General features: G+C 40.8%; 1 pseudogene; it reads right to left on the bottom strand.

Moving 5' to 3' along the window:
* Positions 1-1,718, bottom strand: part of LOC102874710 — a 16,476-nt pseudogene extending 14,758 nt beyond the window's left edge.
* Positions 1,719-6,404: the final 4,686 nt, after the last annotated feature.

The raw sequence follows: 6,404 nt of genomic DNA, 5'->3' as shown, positions 1-6,404 counted from the left end.
TGTTTTACAAACCCTCCCCCAGGTCCCCTCCACCATGTAGCCCTTGCTCTAGTCTCCTGTGATGGCAGAAATATTACATGTTGCCTTCTGTTCTTTTGTGATGCCTAATGTCTCACAATCTGATGCGGCCATTCTCTCTTGAGTTTGGTAATCTCTAAGTCCAAATTCCAAAGAGAGACCAGTCCTTGGAGAGGGACATCATGCTTGGAAGGGTGGAGGGGCAGCACAAGAGACCCCGCATGAGATGGATTGACTCAGTGACTAGGGTAATGGGGGAAGGTGTGTAAGAGACAATGAGGTTGGTTCAAGATAGAGCAGGGTTCGGAGCTGTTGTACATGGGGTTGCTATGCAAGTGACTCGATGGCACCCAACAACAACAACCACAAGGCACCAGGGTAAAGAAGCACTGACTGTAAAATGTCATTCTGTTGTTGATTGTTGTTGAGTCGAGCATGACTCATAGTGACCTTATGAACAAAAGACCTGAAGCCTTTCTGCAACATCATTTCCCCAAGTTCATAGTTTCCAGAGACTTGTGGTTTAGGAAGTGGATGCTACTCCTGCTTCCCAATCTGTCTTAAACTGGGAGATCCACCAAACACCATCCATTATGTGCGACCAATGCAGTGTTTGACACCACATTGGCACAAGGTTCAGCATCACAGCAAACACAGATTGCCTCAATACAGCAAATAGAAAGAAGAGATTTAAAAAAAAAAAGCAGCCCAACATTCCATATGACAAAAAGTGTCATTGGTTGTGTAAATATCATTGTCATTTCAAGATGTTTCACATTCCTGAACAGCCATATGGAATTGTTACCAAATTCTGGCATAAAGTTCCTAGTCCTTGCCCAATTCACTGTCCACCTTCTTCAACCTAACTCCACTGGTTTGTGATTCACCCATGGGAGGAGACTGTTGCCTAAGCAAGCCATTGGAAGTTTTCAGTTAGACTATAATTTATGTACCAACTCATAATATCTATCTTGAAAGTACTACAAGTCAATATAATGAAAAGCATTCTGCTGTCTCCTTTAAATTCTTCTCCAGCTTAACCCAATTTCCCAAGTCACTTAGAAGCCTTTAAACAAAATGAAATCCTAATGATGTCTCTGCCATGAATAATTAATTGTTCATTTACAAACTCCTCAACAAAATCCATTCTCATTAGATTAGAGGCTTTCTCAAGATACACAAGACATTAAGGAAATTTTTACATCCTTCTTGTACCTTTCTTTCTTTGTCCTGCTTACCTGTCTGCAATCTGAGTTCCCTGACAGCCTTCCAAAGAGAAAAACACTGTAAGCCAAGAAAAGACCTTTAATAAAACATAAAATGTCATCCAGCCTTAAAAGTGCCTTGGGAGTGTTGAGTTTAATATTGCATGTCCAGGTGGCCATGATCCTCAATATCCTGGAACTTCCCCAAGTGTTATAAACTCTTGCCTCTAGGATGGTAATCAGGAAGGATTAGAACAGTTCTACAAATATAGTAGAAGTCTTAAATATTAAAGAGAAGTTTCCTGAGGGATATTTGGACTCTCTAGGGTGGAGATGGGGAGGAGAGTTTTTGGTCCACTTACCATCTGGCCCACTGATCTCAAGCTCTATCTGGCCATCAAGTCTCGAGACTTGAACCAGTGGCCTGCCATGCTTGCTGCCTTTGGATTCATCTAGAGTCTCCAGAGCCAGCTGTCTATCATCCTCCTCTCCCATGACCAATTTTGGACATGTCAATTTCTGAAATCAGCAGCTTCCGAAGTCTGCAGCCTGAGACCTTGCCTGGCTGCTGATTGCTTGGACTCCTTAGCCACCTACACACCTTCCTCTTGAGATCTATACAGACGCTGAGTGCTGGGTGAGCACTTGAGCCATTCTCTCCCTCTGTTCTACCCTCTTTCTCCCTTCCTCCCTCTCTCTTCCATTTCTTTCTCTCTCCCTCTTATTCCCTCTCTTTCTCTGTCTCTCCTTCCCACTCTCCCTCTCCTTCTCTCTCTTCCCTCTCCTCTTTCTCTCCCTCCAGCCCTCTCTCTCCCCCCTCCCTGTCTCTCTCTTCCTCTCTCTCTTTCCCGTTTCCTCACTCTCTCTCCTTCCCTCCTTCACCCTCCCTCTTCCTCTATCTCAGATCAGGTGGCATAGTCCATAGGGAATTCATGCCTCAGGTGCCATTTATAAAAGTTTCTACTGGAGCGTCAGCTATGAAGTGGTTCTGACTCCAAGGCAATTTGCTTCTCTCAAGAGCTCAGCCTAAGGAAGCCACTTAATTAAAGAGAGTAAACAATGACCAATTACATCTTGAATTGGCCATGGGAAGACTAGCCACTTCTCATAAATTACCTTCATGCACCCACCTTCTTGCTAAAAGAAATCATTAGTGATCAGAGAGTGCTGGCAAGTAAGGAATATTATAATGATTTCTTTTCCAATGCTGAAATACAAGCTTTTTAACACAACAACAGAGGCCTTAAAGCCCATCTCCAACACATTTGGCAAGTGAAGGAATTGGACACTGCTACAGTTATAGCCAAAGGACTGATAAATCACATCTTTATCCAATTCACAATCCCTCCTTGCCATCTTCCTCTCACACAAATGTGTTTAACTGGCCAAGTAATTGTTGAAAGAATCAGTTTATTAAATCTGGATCTCAGTTTTAAAAACTAATCTAGGAAATGAAAACTATAAATTTAAACATGTCTGGTTTGAATTGTGCCAAAACTTACTTATCAGTTTGTCACATTGCTCTAGTTCACATGGGGTACAATGCTAGAAATGATGCTGCCAAGGACCAGCAAGGTCATCCCCAGGAGACTAGTTTAAGTAGAGAGTCTGGACTAAGAGGTACTACGAAGAAAGGCCTGGCAATCTATTTTTTTATAATTAGTCCATGAAAACCCTGTGGATTAGAACATGCTTCTCTGTAATCAACCCTATGAGACCAAGTGAACAGCATTTTCCCAGAAACAAAGATCAGAAGGCAGAAAGAGGCAAAAAAGGAAATATAAACAGGAAATCTAGGCAGGAAAAAGAGTGCTGTTACATTTACAGGACAAGGAATGTGTTCTAAAGTAAATAATGTAGAGCTGTCCAAGGGGGCAAGGGGTGGGAGCAGAGGGCCGAGGATGGGTAGGGGGGTATCACAGGGTTACTCAATTTGGTGGGTGGGGAAAATGGTAAAGGTGAAAGATCACGAGGGGATCTGAAAAGACAGGGTAATGGCGGCCATAGGTCAATGGTGGTTCATTTTATAAAATGCAATGTATGCGTTCTGGTGGCCTAGTGGCAAGAAGCTTGCACTACAATCCAGAGGTATGTGGTTTGAATCCACCAGATGCTCTGCTGGAGAAGGAGGGGCAATCTCTTCCTGTACCAATCAGATCCAATTTGACAATACACACAAAAAATAATAAGATTTTCAAAAATTTAAACAAAAAAGCCCACGATGTATGAGAATGATTGTATGAAACATAATGTCAATGAAGGAAAAGTGTGAAACACATACACACACACACACAAAATATACTATAGTGAGAAGGGCAACTTGGCTGTCATTTTAGCAAAGGAGCATGTGGTAAAATCAGGATTGGGAGGAAAAAGAGATTTCAGACCTAGAGAATCGAATAAGAATTTGATTTAAAGGGAGATTAAACTGACTTCTCTATTCTAGGCATTTTGGAAGCAGGAGTGATATTCACTTCCTAAACAACATGCCTCTGGAAACTCTAAGAGCTTCGATAAATGTAGATAGTTACAGAAAGGCTTCAGGGCTTTTGTTCATATGACCGATATGAGTTGTGCTTGACCCAACGGCAATCAACAACAACAGCAATAATGTACATGAATGAACTACAATGTATATAAATAATTATATGCATTCTAATAAAAATATGAGGAACAAGTAAGGCATGCACAAAAAATAAAAAATGTTTATAAATTGTTGAGTGGGGAGTTAATTCGCTCTTTAAACTTTCACCCAAACCACAATTTTAAGAAGAATAAAGACTATGAATCACAACAGAACAATGTCTGTTTAGTGCTACAAAAGGAGACTGAAAATGAGATGGTATAAAAATATCCTGGGGCCAGAAGAGAGATAAACACCACCAACAGCCATGCGTGAGCCCTCCTAGCTTCCTACCAATTCTGACACAGACTGCCCCTCTGTAGGGGTCACTAATTTGTTGCAATGGCCACACAAATCAGACAATATAGTGTTTATTAGGGAAACAATGGCTTCTGATGCAGATTCCAATGCACAGTTCTTTGATGTGGCAGCCTCCTCCCAGAGGTACCCGAAAGCCTTCTCTCCCTTCCCTCAGACCTTCGTCCTGGCAAAAGCACCCAGAGGTTCCCCCTCTGCCAGTAAAAACCCTCATACCTGAAGACACTCAGCATTCTTGCTCCATAGGTTCTAACTCTATCATAAGTGCCAAGAGTACCTTGCTCCACCAGGAAGTCTCCTGTCAACGAGCTTTCTTACTGGAGGGCCAGGAATCTGATCTGTCTAACTTCTCTCTCTCGATTCTGCTGCCTCTGTTTCTACCACTTCTCTGCCACTGCTTCCTGTAATCTCTGGTCATCTCTGGTCTTCTGCATCTGTGTCCAGGACCTGCATTCCCAGCAAAGGGACTCCAACTCCAAAGAACATGCTGCTCTTCAGTCACCGCTTAGTATTAGCAAGGCTTTACTCTGGTAAAGCTCTTCGAAGTTAGCAGAATGTCAAAATCAAGCAATCCCTCATTAAAGTCCTACACGAATAAATAAGAGAGGGGAAATGAAGCCCTTGTGTATGCTTTTAATTGCCTTGTTTACATGCTCTAAGCTCTATTAGCTCTTTGGACCTCAGGCTGCTGGGCAGTGTGCTGTGCAACTTCCATACATTATTCATCAGAAAGCTATCCATTTCCCTTGGTGAGTCACGTGCACCTCCCTTACATGTTGTTATTGTTGATTGTCATTGAGTTGAGCACAACTCATAGTGACCCTATGAACAAAGGACCTGAAGCCTTTCTGTATCATCATTTCTCCAAGTTCATAGAGTTTCCAGAAGCATGTGGTTTAGGAAGTGGATGTCATTCCTACCATAACTAGAAGGAAAAGAAAGAAACAAAAAAAAAGTATTAAAATCCACCGCACCACAGGTTAGAAGGTGTTCAAAATACACAGTGGCCACAAGGATGGATTTGAGGACACCACCAATCACCAAGCTGGTACAGCTCAGGCCAACAATGCGTTCTGGTGCACATGGAGTCACAGCTGTGTGAGCAGCAATCAGCAGCAGTACTGAAATTACTGACAGTGTAGAGGGCACCAGTCAGTAAGGCGGGGACTTGCCAGGATGGGGTTACGGTTTCATCATTTGTTTACATAACGATAATCAGCCAATAGAGATCATTTTCTGTCCTGTTCGTCTCAGTTTTGTCTTTCATATACATTACAATATAGTTTCCCAACCATCATTCAGAAAAGCCGTATGATTTTACACGGAGAGGAGGATATCCTCTAGTTATATATTAGTTTGCTTACAATGTTTGTAAACATTGTGTTTCACACTATTCTTCATCCATATTATGTTTCATGCAATCATTCCCATGCATTATATTTTATAATGTTAATCACCATCGGATCCTGCCCATCATTATCCTCTAGTTTCTTAAACCATTTCTTAGCCATTTTTTCTAATATTAGTAATGCTGAATGAGCACTTTTCTGTATAAAATGTTTCTGAGATAATTTTTAATTGTTTCTTCAGGTTCTACTCTTAGAATCAGAAGTAATAAGTCAAAAATAATATTTAGGTCCTTTGTATATACTGCAAAACAATTTTCTGAAGTTTGTTACAATTTAGACTAAGACATATCCTGTTAGCTGAATCAAGAGGAAAAAGAGCAATTCACTTTCTATTTAATATGATGATAAGGTCTAGAAGAGAGTGACTAAATGTTTATTAGAAAAGGTATTTTTATTATAGGAAGCTATATAAAATATCTATACAAGTTAAAAAATAAGAAGGTAGCATAGTGGAGTGGACTTGAGGGGAGAGACTGAATAACAATGAAAGAATTTTTTCTTTTACTTTGCAAAAAGAAAAGCAAATTGGGGAGAAGGGGTAGGCAGGGAGAAAAGTGCAACAATGAATAAATAGAAATCCAAACTCTCTGTAAACTTTCATTAAAATCAATTTAAAATTTTAAAAAAAGAATAAAAGTAACTCCTATGTATTAATCACTCCCTCCATGCCCCTGTTTTTTTCATACTGTGGTGACTTACCTGTTTATATGATGCTGAAGGGCTAATACACTAATGTTACAAATACCAGTAGAGCTATTGTGAGAGACAGGCTTCAGGAGAGCTTCCAGATTAAGACAGACTAGAAAGGCAGGCCAGTTTTTTCCAAAAACT

The sequence above is a fragment of the Elephantulus edwardii genome, unplaced genomic scaffold (genome assembly GCF_000299155.1).
Source record: "Elephantulus edwardii isolate Elephantulus edwardi_28Jun2011 unplaced genomic scaffold, EleEdw1.0 scaffold00059, whole genome shotgun sequence".
Classification (NCBI taxonomy): domain Eukaryota; kingdom Metazoa; phylum Chordata; class Mammalia; order Macroscelidea; family Macroscelididae; genus Elephantulus; species Elephantulus edwardii.
The sequence above is the reverse complement of the archived record's forward strand: the minus strand, read 5'-3'. Positions and strand labels throughout refer to the sequence as shown.